The sequence below is a fragment of the Molothrus ater genome, chromosome Z (genome assembly GCF_012460135.2).
Source record: "Molothrus ater isolate BHLD 08-10-18 breed brown headed cowbird chromosome Z, BPBGC_Mater_1.1, whole genome shotgun sequence".
In the NCBI taxonomy this organism is placed as follows: domain Eukaryota; kingdom Metazoa; phylum Chordata; class Aves; order Passeriformes; family Icteridae; genus Molothrus; species Molothrus ater.
In genome coordinates this window covers 85,001-94,939 of record NC_050511.2, presented here as the reverse complement: position 1 = coordinate 94,939, position 9,939 = coordinate 85,001, and positions in this window count along the sequence as shown.

Genomic DNA, 9,939 nt, shown 5'->3' with positions numbered 1-9,939 from the left:
TGTGGGACACAGGTCCAGGAGCTCCCAGCCCAAAATCCTCATGGGACACAGATCCAGGAGCTGCCAGCCCAAAATCCCTGTGGGACACAGATCCAGGAGCTCCCAGCCCAAAATCCCTGTGGGACACAGATCCAGGAGCTGCCAGCCCAAAATCCCTGTGGGACACAGATGCAGGAGCTCTGGATTCACTGTCCTCCAAGGGTTTGTTGGAGCACATTCCATGTGGTTCCTGCTTTGGTGGGAAGAGGAACAGGAACCCAAGGCAGCTCCTGGTCTGCAGCACAGCCAGGGTGTGTGGATTGCTGGATGGTGTCTCTTTCCAGTGGAGCTTCTTCTTCCAGTGGAGCTTCTTCTTCCAGTGGAGCTTCTCCTGCCAGTGGAGCTTCTCCTTCCTTTGAAGCTTCTCCTGCCAGTGGAGCATCTCATCCCAGTGGAGCATCTCCTTCTAGTGGAGCATCTCCTTCCAGTGGAGCATCTCACCCCAGTGGAGCTTCTCCTTCCAGTGGAGCTTCTCCTGCCAGTGGAGCTTCTCCATCCAGTGGAGCTTCTCCTGCCAGTGGAGCTTCTCTTTCCAGTGGAGCTTCTCCTGTCAGTGGAGCTTCTCCTTGCAGTGGAGCATCTCCTTCCAGTGGAGCATCTCATCCCAGTGAAGCATCTCCTTCTAGTGGAGCTTCTCCTGCCAGTGGAGCATCTCATCCCAGTGGAGCTTCTCCTGTCAGTGGAGCTTCTCCTTGCAGTGGAGCATCTCCTTCCAGGGGAGCATCTCATCCCAGTGGAGCTTCTCCTTCCAGTGGAGCATCTCCTACCATTGGAGCATCTCCTTCTAGTGGAGCTTCTCCTGCCAGTGGAGCTTCTCTTTCCAGTGGAGCTTCTCCTGCCAGTAGAACATCTCATCCCAGTGGAGCATCTCCATCCAGTGGAGCATCTCCTTCCAGTGGAGCATCTCATCCCAGTGGAGCATCTCCTTCTAGTGGAGCTTCTCCTGCCAGTGGAGCTTCTCCTGCCAGGAGCTTCTCTTTCCAGTGGAGCTTCTCCTGTCAGTGGAGCATCTCCTTCCAGTGGAGCATCTCATCCCAGTGGAGCATCTCCTTCTAGTGGAGCTTCTCCTGCCAGTGGAGCTTCTCCTGCCAGGAGCTTCTCTTTCCAGTGGAGCTTCTCCTGTCAGTGGAGCATCTCCTTTTAGTGGAGCTTCTCCTGCCAGTGGAGCTTTTCCTTCCATTGGAGCTTCTCCTGCCAGTAGAACATCTCATCCCAGTGGAGCATCTCCTTGCAGTGGAGCATCTCCCATTTCCTGGTGCCCCCGCGGGGCTGGGGCCACTGGAGCAGGGAGAGGCTTCTTGCCGAGTTTTTTCTCTTTCTGGAGAAGCAGCAATTGTTTCCATTGAGCAGCTGGGGAGTGAATCCCGGGGCGATGCACGGAGCTCCGGGGACATCTGTGCCTTCCTCCAGCCTTCCTGCTCTCCTCTCCTCTCCTCGAGTCCTTTCCCGCGGCAGCTCAACTATTCCCCGACTGGAAACTAGGGGGAAGAATTTCCCTGCCGGGAAAAGCAGCAGCTTCCCCCCTTTCCCTCGTGTTCCTGCAAGTCACAACTTTGTCAGGCTGTGAATTCCCAAAGCCTGCGGGCTCCCCCCTCTTTCCCGAGTGTCTCCTCGCGGTGGGAACAACGCCGGGATTCACCTTGTGCCGGTGGTTGTGAGAAATGCACGGCTTTGGTGATTGCCTTTTGGCAAATATTCAATTTAATATGAGATGTGTTGTGTTAGGGAGTGATGCTGGGTTCATTCTCTTAAATTTAGTTTTAGGTTCTAAAAAATGTTCAAATAGAAACGATGCTATGGAGGTTACTTTTTATAAAGATAGCAGCCCCAGGACACCTGAGTCTTTCAGAGAAAAAGAATTTATTGCCCATTATCAGAAGAAACGAACTTCTTCCTGTTAGGATTAAAAGGAAGAAGTTGACGATGGCCAAACAGAATTTTGAATTTAAATAGAATTTATGCATCATGTATGAGGTGTATGAATATGCAACAGCCTGTTGCTTTTAAGGGCTCGTCCTTTGTTACGTGTGTCCTTTTTCTGCCCAGACAGAGGTACCCGGACCTTGTCTCTATTGTCCTAATTCAAATTGTCCAAATTGTTGTTACTCGGACTGCATTGCTGTTTTCATACCCATTTGTGTATTTAAAACCAAGGATCGGCGTTTCCCGCAGCAGGGACCTTGGAGTGACTGCCAGGCCCCTCCCTGCAGCGCTGGGAGTGCTCTGCGTGTCCTTCCCCACGCTGGGGAGCAGCAGGAATCCCTCCTGGAGTGCATGCAAACAGGAGGGCCAGGAGCGGCAGGAATCCCTCCTGGAGATGCAAACAGGAGGGCCAGGAGCACAAGGAATCCCTCCTGGAGGGGCAAACAGGAGGGCCAGGAGCGGCAGGAATCCCTCCTGGAGATGCAGACAGGAGGGCCAGGAGCGGCAGGAATCCCTCCTGGAGGGGCAAACAGGAGGGCCAGGAGCGGCAGGAATCCCTCCTGGAGGGGCAAACAGGAGGGCCAGGAGCGGCAGGAATCCCTCCTGGAGGGGCAAACGGGAGGGTCAGGAGCGGCAGGAATCCCTCCTGGAGGGGCAAACGGGAGGGCCAGGAGCGGCAGGAATCCCTCCTGGAGGGGCAAACAGGAGGGCCAGGAGCGGCAGGAATCCCTCCTGGAGGTGCAAACGGGAGGGCCAGGAGCACAAGGAATCCCTCCTGGAGTGCATGCAAACAGGAGGGCCAGGAGCGGCAGGAATCCCTCCTGGAGGGGCAAACAGGAGGGCCAGGAGCGGCAGGAATCCCTCCTGGAGGGGCAAACGGGAGGGCCAGGAGCACAAGGAATCCCTCCTGGAGGGGCAAACGGGAGGGCCAGGAGCGGCAGGAATCCCTCCTGGAGATGCAAACGGGAGGGCCAGGAGCACAAGGAATCCCTCCTGGAGGGGCAAACGGGAGGGCCAGGAGCGGCAGGAATCCCTCCTGGAGATGCAAACAGGAGGGCCAGGAGCACAAGGAATCCCTCCTGGAGATGCAAACGGGAGGGCCAGGAGCGGCAGGAATCCCTCCTGGAGGTGCAAACAGGAGGGCCAGGAGCGGCAGGAATCCCTCCTGGAGATGCAAACAGGAGGGCCAGGAGCACAAGGAGATGCAGGCAGCCCTGGGAGAGCCCTGGGCAGCTCAGGGAAAGGCAGAACTGGAGCTGCCTGCGAGGCTTCCTCCTCCTCCTCCTCCTCCTCGTCCTCGTCCTCGTCCTCCTCCTCGCAAGCAGAAGGGAGCCATGGTGACTTGGCAGGAGCTGCAGATCCGCCTTTGGAGCATGAATCAGCCGCAGCATTTGTGAGCAAAGGGAACATTTTGGGAGGATTTATGGCAGAGCACGCTCCCATCGGATCTGCTGGCACGCATTAAAGGGTTGCAGTTTACAGCTCTGGAAAATTGGAATCCATTCCCTGCTGGGACTCACAGGGATCCTGCCCATGGACCAGGGGGGCTGGAAAAGCTGAACCATCCTCTGGGATGATCCTCACAGAGAAACTGGGAATTGTTCTATGTGAGTTTCGTTTGCGGCAATGGCTTCCTGCTTTTCCATCCAGAACCTCTGACCCATCGAGTTATTTCTTTTTCCTTGCTGAAAGTTCATATTTCACCATGTCCACAGACTTCTGCTCTCCAGAATTCCACTATAAACCCAACTCAGGCAGGAAAATTCCCAAGGAATTCCCAGGGAATATCCCAGGGATATTCCCATCCAACCCGGGAGCCTCCTGATCAAAGCCCAAGTGATGAAATCCCAAAAGATTGTTCCAAGCTATTCAAAATTCAATGTAAACCTGCCATGGAATCTGTCCCACAAGTTTCTTCCAGGGCATCCCAGGAGGTTCAAGCTCAAATGTCTCGAGTTTGAAATGAGCATTTTAATACATTGTACAAAAAGAATTAGGAAGAATTTTGGGAGGAAAAAACCCGAAGTTTGTAGAATGAAAGCGAGTAAGTTTGCACCAACAAATTTAAGGAAGATCGGAAACAAGGATTTGTGCAGAAAATTAAGAAGTTTGTCCCGAAATTAAGAAGTTTGCTGTAAAATCTTGTCGAGTGAGAGCCCAGAATCGTTCTGAGGGAGGAGCTGCAGGAAAGCAGCTCCCTGCACATGTTTTGCCTTTCCCAAAGCTGTTCCCTAAATGTCACTTTTATCGCCTTCTCTCCCAGCCTCTGTGACCATATGTGTTTTTATGATATTCACAACATGCTTGTGCCACACAAGATGCAAATGCAATTTCCTGCTGGAAATGCCTCGAGATGCACAGCAACAACTGAGGCACACAAAGAGGGGCTGGGGGATTACCTGGGAAGGGCTTTGGGGGGCTCCAGGTGTGCCCCAGCCTTCCTCCTCCTCCTCCTCATCCTCGCGGCATCGCTGCGCTTGGAGACAGCTCTGGGGTCACAGAGCCCAACCTGTGCCTGGGACACCTCCAAGGATCCTTTCCATGGGGAAATTCCTCCTGAATTCCTCATCAGGGAGCTTGGAGACAGCTCTGGGGTCACAGAGCCCAACCTGTGCCTGGGACACCTCCCATGGGGAAATTCCTCCTGAAATTCCTCATCAGGGAGCTTGGAGACAGCTCTGGGGTCACAGAGCCTGGGACACCTCCAAGGAATCCTTTCCATGGGGAAATTCCTCCTGAAATCCCCCTCAGGAGCCTGGAGACAGCTCTGGGGTCACAGAGCCCAACCTGTGCCTGGGACACCTCCAAGGATCCTTTCCATGGGGAAATTCCTCCTGAAATTCCTCATCAGAGAGCTTGGAGACACCTCTAGGGTCACAGAGCCCAACCTGTGCCTGGGACACCTCCAAGGAATCCTTTCCATGGGGAAATTCCTCCTGAAATCCCCCTCAGGGAACTTGGAGGCACCTCTGGGGTCCCAATCCCAATTCCATCCTGGGATTGGTAATCTGGGCTGGCAGCTCAGGAAATAGAAAAGATCAAAGGGGGAATCTTGAAAACCAAAGCAGAGCAGCTAAAAATGGGAACATTTAGGGAATTCCCATTTCCTGTGGGGTTTTAAACATATTTGGGTTGATTTTTCCAGCTAGGAGCAAGTGTGGCAGTGCCTCCCAAAGTGCAAATCAGCCCTTTGGGCTGGTGAAAAATGGGAAAAAGAAGATTTTGTCCTTAAAATATTCATCCCTGGGCTCCCAGCCTGACACGTGTAGTGGCTGGGAGGGAAATTCCTCGGGGCTGCCTGGGAATTACTCACGGAATAATAAATGGCCATGAATTATTTATGGATTTTTCGTGTAGGACAAGGCAGACAATTCCCACTTTGCTGTGACTTTTTAGCTTGGATGGGAAGTGGGGAGTGAATTCCATGAATCCCATGAATCCCAGGTGCTGCTTCTGCCAAGGGGAACATGGAAATCCCAGTGGAAATCCCAGTGGAAATCCCAGTGGAAATCCCAGTGGAAATCCCAGCACTTCCTGCAAGAGCTGCTGATGGAATTCCCATGGAAAGGGGGCTCAAACTGATCCCCTTTTCCCATTTATTCCAATCCCTGGGTGGGATTTGGGATGATGGAATTCCTGATGGAAAGGGGGCTCAAACTGATCCCCTTTTCCCATTTATTCCAATCCCCGGGTGGGATTTGGGATGATGGAATTCCTGATGGAAAGGGGGCTCAAACTGATCCCCTTTTCCCATTTATTCCAATCCCCGGGTGAGATTTGGGATGATGGAATTCCTGATGGAAAGGGGGCTCAAACTGATCCCCTTTTCCCATTTATTCCAGTCCCTGGGTGGGATTTGGGATGATGGAATTCCCATGGAAAGGGGGCTCAAACTGATCCCCTTTTCCCATTTATTCCAGTCCCTGGGTGGGATTTGGGATGATGGAATTCCCATGGAAAGGGGGCTCAAACTGATCCCCTTTTCCCATTTATTCCAATCCCCGGGTGGGATTTGGGATGATCCAGACTTGCGGCCCTCTTGGACTCCCAGCCCCTGGGAAATGTTGTGAGTTTATGGATTTCTACAGGGATATGGGAATTCATTTGAAAATATAAAAAATTCGGACTCAAACGCAGCAAATTAATTGAATTTGACTGAAATAATCGGGAATGCCAGAGGGATGAGGCCAGCCAGTGAAGTGGGAGCAGGGGAGCTGCGAGGGAGGAATTTGGGATCTGCTGGAGGAGATTCCCCCCGGATGTCCCCATAATCCACAGCGGGACTTTAACATCTCCTTGTCCTAATTTAGGAGCTTTTGTGCCTCCTCCTAAGGAAGCAGAGAGCAAGAGGATGAAGGGAAGAACTCCCTGAAAATCCCATTCCCGATGGGACTGATCAGGGCGTTAATTCCTGCTGATCTCTGTGTGCTGGGGGGAGGTTCCCAATCAAACCACAGCTAATTCCCACAATCCGGCACTGCCGGGCCTTGGCCGCGGTTTTAGGGATTGGGGCTGTGAAATGAGTTTGGAGCACTCTGGAAAAGGCTCTGGAATCACTGCTGGGGCACAGGGCTCGGGAAATGGGATTGGGAATGAGACTTACGGGGTCATGGGGGCATGGGATGGATGGGATGGGATGGGATGGGATGGGATGGGATGGGATGGGATGGGATGGATGGGATGGGATGGATGGGATCCATGGGATTGGGATGGATGGGATCCATGGGATGGGATGGGATGGGATGGGATGGATGGGATGGGATGGGATGGGATGGGATGGGATGGGATGGGATGGATGGGATGGGATGGATGGGATGGGATGGGATGGGATGGGATGGGATGGGATGGGATGGATGGGATGGTATGGGATGGGATGGGATGGGATGGGATGGGATGGATGGGATGGGATGGGATGGGATGGGATGGGATGAGAATGGGAATGAGATTGGGATGGGATGGGATGGGGTGGATGGGATGGATGGGATGGATGGGATGGGATGGATGGGATGGGATGGGATGGATGGGATGGGATGGATGGGATGGGATGGGATGGGATGGATGGGATGGATGGGATCCATGGGATGGGATGGATGGGATCCATGGGATGGGATGGATGGGATGGGATGGGATGGGATGGGATGGGATGGGATGGGATGGGATGGATGGGATGGATGGGATGGGATGGATGGGATGGATGGGATGGGATGGATGGGATGGGATGGATGGGATGGGATGGGATGGATGGGATGGGATGGATGGGATCCATGGGATCCATGGGATGGGAAGGGATGGATGGGATGGGATGGGATGGATGGGATGGGATGGGATGGGATGGATGGGATGGATGGGATGGGATGGGATGGGATGGGATGGGATGGGATGGGATGGGATGGGATGGGATGGATGGGATGGGATGGATGGGATCCATGGGATCCATGGGATCCATGGGATGGGAAGGGATGGATGGGATGGATGGGATCCATGGGATGGGATGGATGGGATGGGATGGGATGGGATGGGATGGGATGGGATGGGATGGGATGGGATGGGATGGGATGGATGGGATGGATGGGATGGGATGGGATGGGATGGGATGGGATGGGATGGGATGGATGGGATGGGATGGATGGGATGGATGGGATGGGATGGGATGGGATGGGATGGATGGGATGGGATGGATGGGATCCATGGGATCCATGGGATGGGAAGGGATGGATGGGCTGGGTTTGCAGCCTTTGCCTCGTGTGGGGCACAGGAGTCAGGCAATGGGATTGGGAACGGGAACACGCGTCACCGAGCCCTGGAGCCGTGGGATGCTGGACGAGGACGCTCCCCTTTCCCGGCCGTTCCCTGCAGCCCTGCTGGCTTTGGGAATGCCGAGCTGCCGGTCCCAGAGCAGCTCCCGACAGGCGGGGCCGGCTCGGGGGTTTGGCCCCCTCGCCCCAGCAGGAGCAGGCGGGAAGGGCCCCCCGGCTGCATCCGGGGCTGCTCCTCAGCCAGGGGCTCCCCTCTGACCCCGGGCCGTGAACAGCTCCCGAGGTTTCAGGTTCCCCGCCTTTGGAAAACTCCAATAAAAGGCGCTTTATTGCTTCTAATTAAATCTTTTTTTGCTGAGGTGGAGCAGATCCCAGTTAAGTTTAATTTAGGGCTGACATTTACCCGCTGCTGCAGGAGGGGGAATTCCAAGTGGACAATTCATTGCAATTTGAGGGAAAAACATCCCCGAAATGCCAGAAAAGTGCATATTTAACATTTGCAGTAATTAAGTGATTTTAATTTAATAATAAATCCCTCTTGTCTCTATTTCCCCTCATCCCTCACTCCTGGCCTGGCACAGGGACTGAACTGCACTAATTCCTCCTATTTCCAGTGTAAATAAGCTGTAATCCCTTTTTCCAGCCAGGCAGCACCTTCATGATTTCACTTTTTACCCAAAAATCCTTCATTTGGAGTCGCTGGTTTTCCCTGCACCGAGTTTCTCCCTCTATCCCACAAAACAATTCCAGACTATCCCGCACCTGGTCCGGGTGAGAATTCCTCTGCAGCACCATCTGGAACGGTTTTGATGGAAACACAAAGGAAATTCTGCCACAACCCCCCTGGCTGCCCTCAGACACCCTTGAATTCTTTTTCCCAAGTCACTAATTCCCCGCTCGGGTTTATCCTGGCAAAGCTCAGCCTAATTCCCCGCTCAGGTCTGTCCTGCAAACATTTCGTGCTCCCAAGTCCTTGCTGTGTGGTACTATCCAGGAGTTTGGGATTTGATTTGATTTTATTCAATTCTGCCCTCTGGAAAAAAAGAAAAATGTATAACTCCTATTTTCAAGCGTTCTATCCTGGTTTTCTTTTGGAATCGCATCTTATCCCATGGGGTTTGTTCGTCTACAGCCTCCGTGTATTTCCAGAGAGGATAAGGAATGTACAAACAGAGATATTTGTGCCAACGACCTTCCTGACTTGCCAAAGTTTGTTGACAGAACGAGGTGAAAACACCAAGTATTTGGGATGAGCCACGCCTGCCCTCGTTCCTGCCCATATTCCCAGCTGTCCCCAATGCATTTTGGTGGCAGCAGCTGTCCCTGGGACCTTGTCCCCGTTTGGTTTAGCCCTGCTGGACTAAGCACATCATTAATTGGGTCTCCGTTGCTGACAGCGCCATCGCTGGGGCGGCTAATTGAATTTGGGGAGCCCAGTAATTAGAGGAGCGATAATTGGTGAATCAGGGCCTGCAGAGGGGGCATCCATCACGGGGGCTGAGCGATTGCAGGTCGCGTTTGGGCTCCTCCGCTCCCATTTACGGCTTCCTGCTCCCTCGGGCTGCTGCTCCTCCTTCCCCCCCAGAACCTCGGCGCGTTTTGGGGCGCAGTCCCAAAATCCTGGGGACTCTGGGGGGCAGCTGCAGGGAATGTGTGCTCCTGTGATTCCCAGGCACTGGGAATGGGGCTTCTCCAGGATTAAAGGCTGTGCCAGGAGCGGCTGGCACCCCCCGGGGGATTCTGGCGGAATTCCCCATTTTTCACGGCACAGCTCCCTGTTTCTGGCCGGGATGGAAATCATTCTTTTCAAATGATGGGGCAGATCCCCCCATAAAACCCCTGCAACACAACGGACTCTCTCAACACTAATTTTACATCATATTTTCAATTTTAGCTCAATTGTACAGCTCTCATTTTATCCTAAATTCCTGCAAGAAGGGAATTCCTGCGCTGCTGCTGTTGGAATTTTATTTACCTGCATAAATAAAGCTGAACTTCCTGCCCTGTCCTTTTTGGGAGCGCGGATTTTTCTGGAATTCACTTGCTGTGAAGAGCAGGGATCAGTTTGGGAGGTTTGCTCTCCCAGAATTCTGTGCTTTGCTGGCACGGGATCAAAAGATGACAAAAACATCCTGCAAGAAAACAGAGCCTTTATTGCTGCTGCTCGGGGGCATTTGGGATGAGTGATTCCAGCCTCAATTTTACTGTGGGCTGAGAATTC